Here is a 15220-nt window from a genome sequence, read left to right as displayed (position 1 = left end):
TGCGCATCTGCATCTGTGGTGGCAGGCCACCCTTTCCAAAGGTGAATGTTCTCGTGAAGACAGGATAACTCTTCCTAATGCTCATTCCATGAAATTGTGGGCCTAGAAAAAATGTCCCGTGGTTCAAAGTTTTGAGAAAAGGAATCACATTGCTCTTTAGGAGAGTGGCAGTATACAGGGGAATATTAAAAACCCTGGGAAGTCCTGTGTAGCAGTTTAAAAAATTCTCTCTCTAGATTGTCTAAACTTATTTGGCCCCAGAATCCCTTTTTTCATGTAACGTAAATGAACATCCCACGTATCTCTAGGGTTCCATGAAATGCACTTTAGGAAATGCTAATTTGGACTCACTAGGATGCATTCTAATCCGTCTTCCCAAATTTCTCACCAACCTCCAGTATTCCCTACGGGGCCCTCAGATGAAATCTAATTCTACTTCTTTTGTACTCTTGGTGGCTTTCTCAGTTCTGGGCACCCAGAGGAGGCTCAGGCTCAGTGGAGATTATTGAATAAATGGTTCTACCTGACTGCCTCCTGGGATTTGGAGATAGCTGCATTTCTTCTCTTTTGAGTCTTCTCTTTCCCATTCTCTGTCCCTTCAATTATTCTGCAGGTGACCTGGTATCTAGATGACTATCTCCCATATTAGTCCTACTTCGGTTGTGTCCAGGCTTTATTTTCATCCCCATGATCCTTAACTCGGAGAAAACCCTTTCTCCAATCCTGAGCAGATTACGGATGGGAGGGGAAAAGTAGCTATGCCAGGTACCTGGAATAAGGACACTGGACAAAGGAATGCCCTCTGTCTTTACCTGAGGATGACTGTTTTTTTCTGTTCATTCTCCTACTTATTTTCTTTCACTCCAAAAATTTATGGAGTGCCCATTAAGTGCCTGAAACTGTTCAAGAATTGAGGCTGCAGAAGCGTCTGACCTCATGGAGTTTATGTTCTAGGTGGGGAAACAAGATTATAGCAAGGAAACAAATAAATATACAATAGAGTTTCACGTAGTGATGAGTGCCATTACCATAATAATAAAACAGGGTAAGGGATAGAGATGTAGGGGATGGGCTTTTATTTTTTAATTTTTTAAAAATTTGTGTATAGTTGACAAATGTATACATTTGTTATACAATGTTACATTAGTTTCAGGTGAACAACACAGAGATTCAACTTCTCTATACTTTATGCTGTACTCACCGCAAGTGTAGTTACCGTCTGTCTAGAGGCTTTTACATTTTATTTTCTAGTTATAAAAAGACTGTATGGTTACTGAGAACATTTGGAAAATACAGAACAGTATGAAAAAAGAAAATCACTCATAAATCTCACCTAAGATAACGTATACCAACATTTTGTCTTTCGGAATACCTTTCTGGTCTTTCTTTCATACATGAATGTACAATTATTTTTTATAGGAAATCTAGAAAATAGGGGTGCCTGGGTGGCTCAATGGGTTAAAGCCTCTGCCTTCAACTCAGGTCATGATCTCAGGGTCCTGGGATCGAGCCCCACATTGGGCTCTCTGCTCAGCGGGGAGACTGCTTTCCTCTCTCTCTCTCTGTCTCTCTGCCTACTTGTGATCTCTCTCTCTGTTAAATAAATAAATAAAATCTTTTAAAAAAAAGAAAATCTAGAAAATAGTTGATACTTCTTCTATCATCTTGAACATTTCTCTGTTACTCAATATTCAAAACTATTATTTATTGTAACACAATATGCATAACTTAAAACTTACCATCTTAACATTTTTTAAGTGTACTGTTCAGAAGCATTAAGTACATTCATGTTGTTGTGCAACTGTTACTTACCATCCATCTCCAGAACTTTCTCATCTTTCCAGGTCGAAACTCTGTACTGGATAAATAATATCTCCTCCTCCCCTTCTCCCCCAGCCCAGGGCAACCACCATTCTACTTTCTGTGTCTATAAATTTGACTACTTCTAGATACCTCATATAAATGGAATCATGTAGTATTTGTCCTTTTGTGACTGATTTATTCCATTTAGCATAATTTCCTCAAGGTTTCAAACAAGAACAAAAAGTAGAACTGTTTTGAAGCCATTTGTTGTGTGTTGCTGAATTGTTCTGTAGCAGAACTGACTACTTGATATTCTTCCCTCTCAGCTACATAGTATCTTTTGGTTTTAGTATTGATTTTTTAAATCTTTGTGAACTTGGAAGTCTATATTTTCCTATCATTTAGTAATTGGTAAAAGATTATTTTTTCTATGCCATGAAGATTCAGTTTATAACTAATGTACACACCCAAGGGAAGGTGCCCGGTACGGTGTCTGCATGTTATTCCTTGTAGATGAGCCCAGGAGGGATTCAGGCACATCTCACTGTACTCTGGGAAGAGTTGTGCAAGCTCAAGGATTTCTCTAATATCTCTAATTCCTGTTGTTTCCCAGATACTTACTTTTCTTCCTTCTTAATTTTTCCTTCTTTATCTCATTCTTCTTTCTTCTCTCAACTTACATGTATTTTGACATTCGGCCACTTTTCAAGTTGCTTTGTTACCAGTTGTCTCGGGTGTTATCATTAAAACATTAGGTTTAATCAGGTTTTAAATTATTTTAAATCTAAAGTTCACATGTTCCCGAAGGTCATATAACTCATAATCCTAATTAATAAGAGAAGAAAGATTTCACTGGACTAGTTAGAATAAAGAAAGAACTTTATTTTGCATGACCACAGCCATCTCCCTCCCCTTACCATCAAACATAAATGTAAAATCAATCAGGTGTGAGTGCTGGTCAACTAGTGTGTCTAATTGCCACTGTGGATACAAACGATATTTCAGGCTGATGTTCCACTCATGATAAATGGTCTCATTGTCTCCAAATTAGTTAATACATTATTCCAGACAATAGGGAGAGAGCAATGGGAAATTCCAGATGATAAAGGAGGAGCCATGATTAAGATCTAACAGGGGGGTCAACATTTGAAACAGAGAAGAAAGGTGGAGTTGAATTTTTCTTTTCATGACAGACCTTTCTGCCAATTGTTTGAGGGCTAAATGCACAGGACTTTTAGAATACAGAGAGTACTCAAATAGAGCCAAGAAAAAAGAAAAGGACAAGAGGCCATTCACTTTCTCAGCAGTTCCCTGGATCTTACCCCTTTCAAAGCTTCCATCACCCCCCTCCCACCTTGACTCCAGATTCAGTCCCCAAAGGAGCCCCGTGGGTTGTTTCTACTGTTGTTCCACCACGAATTCTCACCCAGGCATTTATCCTTCGGATTGATTTAGGACCAGATATCAGTTTTTAGTAACCAGGTATTCATGCAAATGGGCAAAGAAGGAGATTTTCCTGATAGAAAAGAGAAACACGATCATTAGAACAAAGGCCAACAGCCACAGTTGTCTTCAAAATGTCTAGAAGACAATATCAAGAGGAAATGAAAGAAAAATCATGCCAAGGTTGATAGCATCATCTGCTCTCTTCTAAAAGGAATTTCTATCCTGGTTTTAAAAACAAAATTAAGAAAACAAAATGCTAAATGCTAAAGAAAACAAAATGCCTCATTCGCTCTAAATCAGGGTGCGCACACACACGCATACACATTCACACAAAATAAGTCAGGTCACTAAAACCTTAAGTCTTTTTTCCCTTCTTTGAGTAAGCATTCACATCAGGCAAAGAAGAAAAAAATCTTCCATCTCTCCCTAAGGATGCCTCCTTTATTGTGTCTAGGTGGGAACTTGCCTCAGATACCGAAGGAGGGATAAACAACATTTCAGGGTAAACCCAATAAGTGGAGCTGGTGGGACAGGGCTTGACTCTCAACCCCAAAGAACAGAACTTCATAGGAAGCTGTGGAGGGGACATCTGGTTCATCACATTTTTTTTTTTTTTCCCTGAGAGTGGTATCGGTTGTTTTAATGGCAAGTTTTACTTCTTGGTAATGAGAAAGCTGAGTGGAAAATTCATAGCTCTGGTGTAGAGCACAGCTACGTCACCTTTGGGCCACGGGACTAGATTATCATCACTTTCTGTGTAGTAGCTTCACCTTTTAAAAAAAAAAATTAGCATATAGTGTATTATTTGTTTCAGGGGTACAGGTCTGTGAATCATCAGTCTTACACAATTCACAATGCTCACCATAGCACAGACCTTTCCAAGTGTCCATCACCCAGCCACCCTATCCCTACCCCCGCACCCTCCAGCAACCCTCAGTTTGTTTCCTGAGATTGAGTCTCTTATCATTTGTCCCCCTCTCTGGTTTCATCTTGTTTCATTTTTCCCTCTCTTCCCCTATGATCCTCTGTCTTGTTTCTCAAATTCCTCATATCAGTGAGATCATATGATAATTGTCTTTCTCTGATTGACTTATTTCTTTTAGCATAATACCCTCTAGTTCCATCCACGTTGTTACAAATGGCAAGATTTCAGTTTTTTGATGGCTGCATACTATTCCATTGTGTGTGTGTGTGTGTGTGTGTGTGTGTGTGTGTGTGTATATACACCCCACATCTACTTTATCCATTCATCTGTTGATGGACACCTAGGCTCTTTCCATAGGTTGGATATTATGGACTATAAACATTTGGGTGCACGTACCCCTTCAGGTGCACATACCCCTTCAGATCACTACATTTGTATCTTTGGGGTAAATACCTAGAGGTGCAATTGTTGGGTCGTAGATAGCTCTATTTTCAACTTTTTGAGGAACGTCCATACTGTTTTCCAGAGTGGCTGCACCAGCCTGCATTCCCACCACTGGGTCATCACATTTATCACAGGGCGTCATTTACTTCAAGGGGCAGAGTGCATTGTTGGTGGGAGGGACCTCAAGATCGTGGTCTCACTACTCGATCCTCTTCCTATATTTATTGCCTTATGTTTGTAACTCACATTTAGTAATAAAATCAGCCTGGCTAAGCACAAGACACCGAACGCAGGATCTGTCCACACCAGGCTCCAGGACAGCTGGGAAGCAGCAGCTGGCTGTGGGTTTGCCTCATCCCTGTGATTGCCATCCCTGGGGGTCTATGAAGGAAGATGGGAAGTTGTTAGACAATGGGTGGTAAATGTTCCCTTTTTAGGGTCCTGGCTTGGGATTCATTTTCTCTAGCCTACTGTAAAGGGCTGAACATCATGGATTAATTTATCTGCCCCATTCCATTCCATTCCATTCCATGGGGGCAGAAAAACCTTGAGTGGTGTTGTTTTTCGAACTGCTGCTATAGACACAAAGCTGGCTATTTGTGTGATTTGGTACTAGCTAAAGCAATGGGGAAGCAGAGATCATAACTCAGAAGATATTGTAATTGGACCAATTTCCTGTTTGAAACGTTACTGCTAATGAACAATGATTCTGCAACTTTAATTCACTATCTTGAAATTTTGATTCTTTGGCTTCAACAGGATGTTAAGCAGTTCTTCAGAGACCAATCCATACTGTGGGTGGGTGTGTGTGTGCGTCTGTGCGTGCACACGCGTGCACACTAGCAACCATTTGATGCAAAGCAGATCCACAGTGCAGCTGAACGTTTACATAAAGGCCTGTGTTTGTGGTTTCTAAGGCATGCGGATGTGAGGAGGGAAAGTATTCTGTCGAGGTCAAATATCTATGTTTGGTGACTAAATTAAGGTATCTATTTGAAAATAGGCTGGCATTTACCTAAATGTCCTGAGGATTAGAGGAATGAGATAGGTTGCTGCTACCCAGGAATAAGTGTGTGGATCTTGGAGTACCTGGGGCACCTTGGTGGCATAGTCCGTTAAGTGTCCGTTTCTTGGTTTCTGTTCAGGTTGTGATCTCAGGGTCATGGGATTGAGCCCGGACTCAGGCTCCATGTTCAGCACAGTCTGCTAAAGTTTCTCTCTCTCTCCTTCTCTCCTCTCTCTCTCTCTCAAGTAAGTAATCTTTTTAAAAAACTTAGAGTAACTGTACTGAATCTGGTGTGTGGGTTCTTTTTTGACTTCTGAGGAGACCATTGGAGTCAGTAGGATTGTAGCCCACATGGCATATGAAATAAAGACTGCCAGATGTGGGTAAAGAGGACTGAGTCTCTTAACTTGCCATGCAAGGAAACATTCCTCGATGAAGAAATTTACTGAGGAGAGTGGTAAGGAGAAAAAAAAAATCAGAAGTTTTGAAGTTCTAGCTTATGGTGGTCACGCTAAGGACTGAAACCAAGCCCTCTGGCTGAGATGGCATGTGCATAGTTAGATAAAACATGTGCCGTTGTTCATTGGTCAAGAAAGAATGTCAAGATCCCAGTGAGGGTCCAGTGTCCCAGGGTCAAGGTTTGTAAACCTTATCAGCTGGTGAGAACAGTTACAATAAAACCTATTAGTCAAATACTCTTTGGCAAGCACTGATTAAAGTGGAAGAACTTCCTGTCAAACATGTGTAGATGGCAGGAAGCTCTTGCGGGAGGTTTTGGGCTGTGTGTGTGTGTGTGTGTGTGTGTGTGTGTGTGTGTGTGTGGATAGTGACTGTCTCTTCTCATGTCACGTTTCATAGCTCCCCAGTTCCTCACAGCCTATTTAGGACTAAGATCTCAATTCACAGATATCTTGAGATGAAATAGTCAATTAAATTCCTCTTCGAAGACTCCAAAGATATGGTAATAACAATTTTTAAAAAATGTTTCCAAACACTGGGGAGGTTCTGATAGCATAATGGAGTCAAATGAAGGGAGAGAGGGTATGAAAGCCAGTGGCACTGTTTTGCTCAGTCATTAGTGCAATGTCTCTCACATATAGGTACACAGTTACTATTTGAATGAACAGGTGTAAGGCAACCCACAGAATAAGAAAATATATTCAAATCATATATTTGATAAAGGGTTAATATCCAGAATATGTAAAGTAGTTATACAACTCAACAGCAGCAACAACAAAAAAACAACTTTATGAAAAACTGGGCAAAGGACTTGCATAGACATTTCTCCAAAGAAGACATACAAATGGGCAACAAGCACATGAAAAGATGCTCAATGTCACTGGTCTTTAGGGAAATGCAAATCAATGCAACCACAATGAGATTGCTCTTCACATTCATTAGAATGACTGTTACTGAAAACACAAATACGCAAATCCAAAAAACAGAAAATAACAGATCTTAGCAGGGTGTGGAGAAATTAGGAACTCTTGTGCATTCTTGGTGGCAATGTAAAATGGTGCAGCCACTAGGGAAAACAGCATGGGAGTTTCTAAAAGTATTAAAAATAGAATTACCATATGATCCACTTCGGGGTATAATTCTAAATGACTTGAAAACAGTGACTCAAACAGATATTGGTACTTCTGTGTTCAGAGCAACACCATTCGCGATACACAAAATGTGGAAGTGACCCCAGTGTCCTCTGATAGACAAATAGATAAACTAGATCACATGCACACACACACACACACACACACTGGAATATTAGCTTTAAAAAAGAAGAACATCTTGCCAGTTGTGACAACATGCATAAACCTAAAAGGCATTTTGCGAAGTGAAATAAATTCACAGAGAAAGACATTCTGTATGGTATCACTTAAATGTGGAATCTTAAAAAAAAAAAAGTGGAACAACAACAGAAAGTCTAACTCATAGAAACAGTATAGAATGGTAGTTGCCAGGGGCTGGGGCTTGAGGGAAATGTGGAGATGTTGTTAAAAGGGTGCCAACCTTTTTTTTTTTTTTAAGATTTATTTATTTATTTATTTATTTGACAGACAGAGATCACAAGTAGGCAAAGAGGCAGGCAGAGAGAGAGAGGGAAGCAGGCTTCCCACTGAGCAGAGAGCCCAATGCGGGGCTCGATCCCAGGACCCTGGGATAGTGACCTGAGCTGAAGGCAGAGGCTTTAACCCACTGAGCCACTCAAAAGTGTGCCAACTTTTAACATTAAGATGATTAAGGTCTGAAGATCTAATGCAGAGCGTGGTGACTATGACTGATAATATTTTATTATATAGTTGAAATTTGCTGAGACTAGATCTTAAGAATTTTCACACACACAGAAACACACAAGTTAAATATGGGAGGTGATGGATGTGTTAATTAGCTTGGTTGTGGGAGTCCTTTCACAATGTCTATGTATAGCAAATCATCACATTGTGCCCTTTAAAAATATGACAATTTTATTTGTCAATAATGCCTCAATAAAGCTGAGAAGAAAGTAAGGAAATCAGTACATGCTACAACATGGATAAGCCTTGTCTTAATCTGTTTGGGCTGCTGTAACACGATACCACAGCTCAGGTAGTTTATAAACAGTAGAGATTTATTTTTCAGAGTTCCGGGGTCTGAATGTCTGAGATCAAGGTAACAGCATGGTTGGGTGGGGGCCCTTTTCCGAATCACAGACTTACTATATTGCAAAAGGGGGTGGGGATATTTCTTTTGTAAAAGCATCCGTCTCATTCATGAGGGCTCCATCCTCATGACCTCAAGACCTCCCAAAGACCTCACCTACTACTATCATTCCTTTGGGGGAAGACGGTTGCAACATACAAATTTTGGGAAGACACAAACATGCAGATCTTCAAGCAAACCCTTGAGGATATTAGGCAAAGTGAAACAAACCAGTCATCAAAGAACAGATATTGTGTGATTTCACTTCTGCAAAGTATCTGGAGTTGTCAGATCCAGAGACAGAAAGTAGAGTGGTGGTTGCCAGGGGCTGGGGTGGTTGGGAGGGCGTTGGTGCTTCACAGGGACAGAGTTTCAGGATGGGAAGTTGAAGAGCCCTGGAGATGGAGGGGAGTGACCGTTGCACAACCATGTGAATGGACTTAATGCCACTGAACTGTATACTTGAAAAGTCACAGTGGCAAATTTTATGATACGTGTATTTTACTGTGATTTTTTTTTAAGTATGGTTACTTGATAGATGAGTTATATTTTGGGAATATTCAGTACCGTATATGTGAATTTTATTTTGTTGAAAGCCAGTGGGAAAAGGATAACTGAAGCTTCAGGGCCTGAGTTTCCAGCAGGTCCTCAGCCAAGAGAATTTGGTTCGGAGGGCAGAGTGGCTTCTCCTGATTTCTTGGAGAAGAATCCCAGCCAAAAGCTGCACTGGCTGAGAGGGCTGCTGGAGGACAGGAGGTGAGAGTAGATACCAATAGCTAGTGCTTCTTTCCCATGCACAGACCTTTTGCATCTGTGGTCTCTTTTGAACTGCACAAACACCCTGAGAGGAGGGAACTATAATTCCCCCATTTTAAAACAGGGGAAGCTGAGGCTCAGAGAAGGTAAATGACCAGCCCAAGCCCACACAGCTCTTTGGCTGGAACTCAAACGCAAGTACTCCCACTCCATATCCTATCCCTACAGTACTTAGTGTTTCTAGCGACATTGCTTTGAAGCTAAGAAACTGCTCTTTTAGCCGTGAATACACTAAGACAGTGGGGGACCATTGAGAGAATAACAGCAGGCCTGAGTCATCTTTTAAAATCACTTCGAAGGGAGAGAACAACAGCTCGGCTATGATCATCATCGCCGATGTCAATCCTCTGTGGGATATCTCATGCTTAACAATTTTTTCACTGTTCACAGTGAAAAAGAATTTTTTTTTCTGATTACAAAAAGTAAATCTGACTCATTGTGGGAACTGGAAAGTAGAGCAAAATGAAAGAAAAAAAAAACAGACAACGCGATGGAGATAACTAAGAGGAAGAGTTTGGGATAAGGGTTTTCCTGCCATGTATTTAATACGTAAAGTGAAAGTATATAACGCTTAGTGATTTGTTAGGTGTTTTCATCATTTGCTGTGTGCATTTTCGAGGTTGTGAAGTATGAGTAGTACTTGTTTTGACCCCAGCTTTCAGGTGGAAGCAGTCATTTTAAGTGCATCTACTTGTTAAGTATATTTATTAAGAGTCTAGGTATATTTATTAAGAGTCCTTTTGCTTTAAATAACAGAAAATGGCTCTGCCTAGCTTATGCCGGAAAAGGGGGGGTTCCTGAAAGGACATTGGGGGAGCTCACGGAACCTGGAAAACCATGAACAAACCAGTAGGAGGACAGGGATCTGGGGTCCCGAGGCCCCAGCTGGAGGACTCCAGAGATTCCCCGTCTCTGGTTCTCTCGGTTCCAATTTTCAGATTCCCAGAAGAGATAGTGATTGAGACCTTATCTTGCTCTAATCATTTTTGGCCAAGGCGGAGTTGAATTGTGAAAATATGGTACTTCCATAATAATCACATATTGGGTAGTGGAGTGTCTGGGGAAGAGGAAGAAGAACAGAAGCAGGAGGAGAAAGAGGCTTATGAGATGGAGGTAGTAAATACAGTAAAACATAGATTTCTACCTCATAGGGAAAAGAAGACATTAGATCAATTTCCTTGGACAACTAAAAAAAAAAAAAAAAAGACTTCACTATTTAAATCATCCCCAAAATGCTCCACCAAAATCCAAGTTTTGCTAAATTGTTAATCAGAAGTTTCATGTTATTAAAGCTAGCCCATTAATTTTAGAACATAATTCAATTGAGCTATATCTTTGTGGGGTGACAGAAACTTTGAGACTACATGTATGGGTATTATATATGTTTATTTCCCTTTTATAGAGCAGTGAGGGGTTTTTTTGTTTTGTTTTGTTTTTGGAGTTTTTTTTTATTATGTCCAGTAGGTCAGCATATAGTACATCATTAGTTGTCAACAGTTCATCAGTTGTGTATAACACCCAGTGCTCATCAAGGGCAGTGTTTTAATGCTTCGGATATTTATAGAGGTTTTTAAAATGGTCATTATTTTTGTTCCATGACAAGTTGTTTACTATATCTATATTTTATTTGCAGAGGAGTCTTTGGTCAGGAATGAGACTCCCAATTATAGCATCTTTTCCATGGAAAGTGTGATCCACTTTATGATGTGTTTTCTAAAAATATGTTGCAGCTAAAACCAAGGCCTGTTAACTTGTCCACATGAGTCTATAGCAACTTACAGGTAGGTAGGTATTATCACACACACACATACACACAAGCACACACTCTCAAAAAGGTAGAATGTACACATCCATGGAGCCAAGTGAGAATGATTAGCTGCCCATGTCTAATTGTGGATGGTGGAGGGTGGCCTCAGGTGTTTTGAGGAGGAAAAAATTAATTCAGAGCTTAAAATGCATGAATTTCAACATTTTGCATTTGGGGGAGACCCCAGTGTTTTTAGCTCTAATTGCTGAGTGAAATAATTTCTCCAGTGATTTTATTCCTAGGCCTTCTCTACTGTGCAGAGCTAGATGAGAAAGCTTTTGAGTCTGTCCCTTTTGTAGCCCTTTTTATTTTCCTATAGAAGTCAGGACTGGATTTGCAGCATGGCAAGCATTCTCAAGTATAGTCAGTACAAATGTTCTTCAGGAGCAAGAGAATAGTTTTGCTATTGATTGCCACGATTTTGATTTTGACAGACACACTGGTTTGAATCATTAACAGTGCAAGTAGAATAGGCCTTTTGAACCGATGTCCCTAGAAACGCTAAAGCTATAGATTCATGGAAGCCTCTTTAAAAAGCTCAGAATCCATCCCAGACTGTACCTGGCCTGGAAGGGTTGGGTCTCCTATGGTTCTGTTTCGGTGGACTAATTGTAAGTGCTCCATCATCTGTCATCTTTGGGTTTGAAGGTTCTTGAAGCCTGGTCCATAGCGCTGGCGGGTTTTAAAGCCATAGTGCTCAAGATATAGTTGGATCAATAAATATTTATTGATTAAGCAAGTGTTTTCAGGTCTTCTCAGGCCTCGATCACAGATCTTGAGGTGAATCTGGACGTCCTGAATTCTCCATGGTCATTGCCAGTAGTCAGAGAAAAGCAGAAAAGACCTAGAGGATCTACCAACATGGAATCTGGCATCAAGGTCAAATTCCAGAACGAGGAGCTCTTAGACAATTGGGTCAGGCGCCTGGCTCCAAGGCAGAGTGCTTGGCCTGTGGACACCATTCATAAATATTGCTACACAAAGGAATAAAAATCAATTCACTGAAGATACTCAGTTTGGTTCAAAGACCCTTGGGGCTCAAGAAGTTGATTCAGATGAAGAGGAAGATTTCTTAATCCCCATGGAACTGGCTTCAGCCTCTTTCTAGTTTCAACTATTAGCAGTCAACAGAGTAGTTTATGTCTAAGGACGAGCTACTTTCATCAGCATTGTCCTCATCACAAAAGTTAACATTTGTAAAAAAGATACCACTGTTGATCTTATTTTGCCCAAGGATACCGAGACTTAGAGAAATTATGGAAGGCCTCAAGGTCACCTAGCAAGTTCATAAGTAGTAGAACCAGAAACCAGTTCTGCCTGAATCCTGTGAACTTGCCTTCATCAAAATGAGAGAACTTTAAGGAACAAGCTCTGGGAAATGCTGAAAGCCAGAAATGACAGAGGAAGGAAAGGTTGAGTCCTCAGTTTGGAATTTGGCCTGGGTTCAATATGCCAGATTCCTCATTTGTGGGTTCTCTCTGGAAGGGCCTTCCTAACGGTACTCATAAATCTGTAGGTGAGGATACTTTTAGTGTTGTTTTCCAGTCTCTACTAAGGACAAATAAAGGTTGTGTCAGACAGTGGTTCTCAAACTGTAGCGTGCAAGGGAATCGGTCACTTGGAGGCCTTGTTGAAACACAGAATGTTGTACTCTAATCCCAATGTTTTTGACTCAGTAATGTGCAAAACTGTCAAGTTCCCAGGTTTTACTGATGCTGCTGGTCCTGGAAGCACCCGTGGAGAACCACAGTACCAGAGAAGCATATCTTGTGGTTTCACAATGAGGTTTACCGTTGGGCCATGGATCATAAGGAAACCCCTTCATTTTGAAAAGGTGGTTCTCCAGAAAATCCCCCAAAGCATCTGGAGATTTTTACTGTTGTTCTGTTTTTATTTTTAAGAAAAGGGCAAAGCCTGGGGAATGCCAGAGCAGCGAGTTCTAAATTTTGCTATATGTCTGTGTATATATAGCTGGAAAAATCAATGATGCAGTTCCTTTTGGGAAGAGCGAGCCAGATGGAAGGCACTCAGAATTCATTAAAAACTAATCTCAGCATGAAAGAGTCCTTTCTTTGATAAAAAGAGACCTTTGTGGCCAAAGGAAATGCAGGACAGTTGGTGCATCTCTCCACCTGCCAGGCAGACTTGTTCCATGTCCTATTGGTATTCTCCTTAGGAAAACTGAGAATTGCCTCACAGAATAAGTGTGTAGCTCTGATCCCTTTAATTAAACATGAGTTGTAGCTTGTGAGAGCTGCACCTACTCTAGGAAAATGGGTGCTTTCACATATGATTGAACAATGAGGGTGGAACTGTTTGATCCAGATTATCTGAGCCCCTAATGAGAATTTCTCTGAAAATAATTTCTTTCCACTGTCATCTGTGAAAACACAGATTATTAAAAAAAGAAGAAAAAGACATCCTCTAGTTAAGTGTGTATGCCAGTGTCAGGCTCATGGCAGCAGCTCATGAGCAGGGCTGAGCCTGGATGTAGAAACAGACACCAAGATGGAGAGTTAAGTGCAGAGATTTACTGGGTGGGCTCTCAGGACCAACCTGTGAGGGAAGGAGGGATGCAGGAGGACCGGGCAGCGGGGAGATGGACCAGCGATGCCATTTCAACAAAGCCTAGGCAGATCTCACGGGGAAAGAGACCAGGCCTTTGGACTTCATCTTGACCTATCATTGGATGCCCGCTATCTCGGGAGAGGGAACGGATCTGTGGGCAAGGCAACTGCTTTAAGGAGAAGACCATTTCTGAGGAAGGAACTTAGCTGTGAGCCATTAGCAGTGAACACCCCAGCAATAGGGGCCATGAGTACCTGTGTGCTGAAGGCGGAGCCGGGAAAAAGTATCACACTGTGATTCAGTGCCACGGAGTGTCTAAACATTGACACATTCTGCCTTTTTAGAAACTTGTACTGTCCATTACTCATTGCATAACAGAAATGATTGGATCTCTTCTCCAACATATTAACTATAGCACCCCAGTTATAACACAGGGAGTACCCTGCTGGGTACTAGGCATTGTAAAAAGCAGGTCAGACCCATTTCTTAAAGCAGACAGCCATTATAAGGATAAAGCCATGACTTGCTCAGGGTCACAGAACTTGGGAGAAAGCTACTTTTGAAACTTTGGCTGTGTGTTTGCAGAGCCCACCGAACCAGCCTTTTTCCAGGATCTGTTACCACATGGAAGAGAAATGAGAGATGAATTAAAGCCTTTAACATTTTTTCCTTTTAACATTTACTGTAATTTTGCACTTGCATTTACTTCTGTATTCCTTCATATACTTTGTCCTGGATAATGCAGATGGCATCACTTAATGAAGGTTAGTTGATATTAAAACAAAACAAAACAACACAAAAAGAATTTCAGTACCCCACTTTCTCCACTGAGCCTGGTAGAAGGGACAAAGAAGGGGAGATGATAATTCACAGTTTGTAAAAGTAGTTCCATAATTCTTATATTTACACAGAAGACCCACCTCTTATAAAACGCAGCTTCCTGTACCAAGAAACTGAATTAAGGCCAAGTCCCAAATGTATATAAATAATCTCTGCAAAGATTAAAAGGTTGTGCTCTAATAGGTTTTCCATAACTGACCATGACCCCAAAGGCTCTGATATTCATTTCTGGTTTGCTTCAGGAGAAGCGTCAGCAAACCGCAGCCTGAGGGCCTAATTCAGCCTACTTCCTGATTTTGATTCCACCACCTTGTGACCCAAGAATGGTTTTGACCTTTTTAAATGGTTCAGGGGAAAAAAAAATTAAAAGAAGATCATTTCATGGCATGTGAAAATTATATGGAATTCAGATTTCAGTGCCATAAGTGTCACCATGACACGATCACGCCCATTCATGTGTCTACTGTCTGTGGCTGCTTTCCTAGCTCTGACTGCAGAGTCAAGTAGTTGTGACTGAGATCGTATGGTCAGCAAAGCCTAAGGTTTTTACTGTCTGGCCTTTAGAGGAAAGGCATGCCAACGGCTGCTGTTAAGAGACTGTCAACGTTAGCTCTGTTAGAAACACTTGAGGGAGCTTTGAAAAGCTCTCCCTTCCAGTCTGCAGGCTCCACCCTGCATCAGTTAAAACAGTCTGGAGACGAGACCATGTCTTCAGGATTTGTTAAATCTCCCTGTGTTTCCCCAGTGTGTGGCCAAGGTTGGGAACCACTACCTAGAGCATGAAGGCATTTGGAAGGACAGGTGGATGAGGCCTGTTGGCATCCAGGCTGCCAGATGGGAGAGAGAATGCAGGTCACTCCTTACCACCTGTGTGTTCTGGGGGTGA

General features: G+C 41.0%; 1 protein-coding gene across 2 annotated transcripts in view; it reads left to right on the top strand.

The window, feature by feature from the left end:
* Positions 1 to 15220, top strand: part of SHC4 (SHC adaptor protein 4) — a 133043-nt gene that overhangs the window by 41396 nt on the left and 76427 nt on the right. The gene's annotated exons all lie outside the window — the stretch shown is intronic.

The sequence above is a fragment of the Meles meles genome, chromosome 6 (assembly GCF_922984935.1).
Source record: "Meles meles chromosome 6, mMelMel3.1 paternal haplotype, whole genome shotgun sequence".
NCBI classification, from domain to species: Eukaryota; Metazoa; Chordata; class Mammalia; order Carnivora; family Mustelidae; genus Meles; species Meles meles.
The sequence above is the reverse complement of the archived record's forward strand: the minus strand, read 5'-3'. Positions and strand labels throughout refer to the sequence as shown.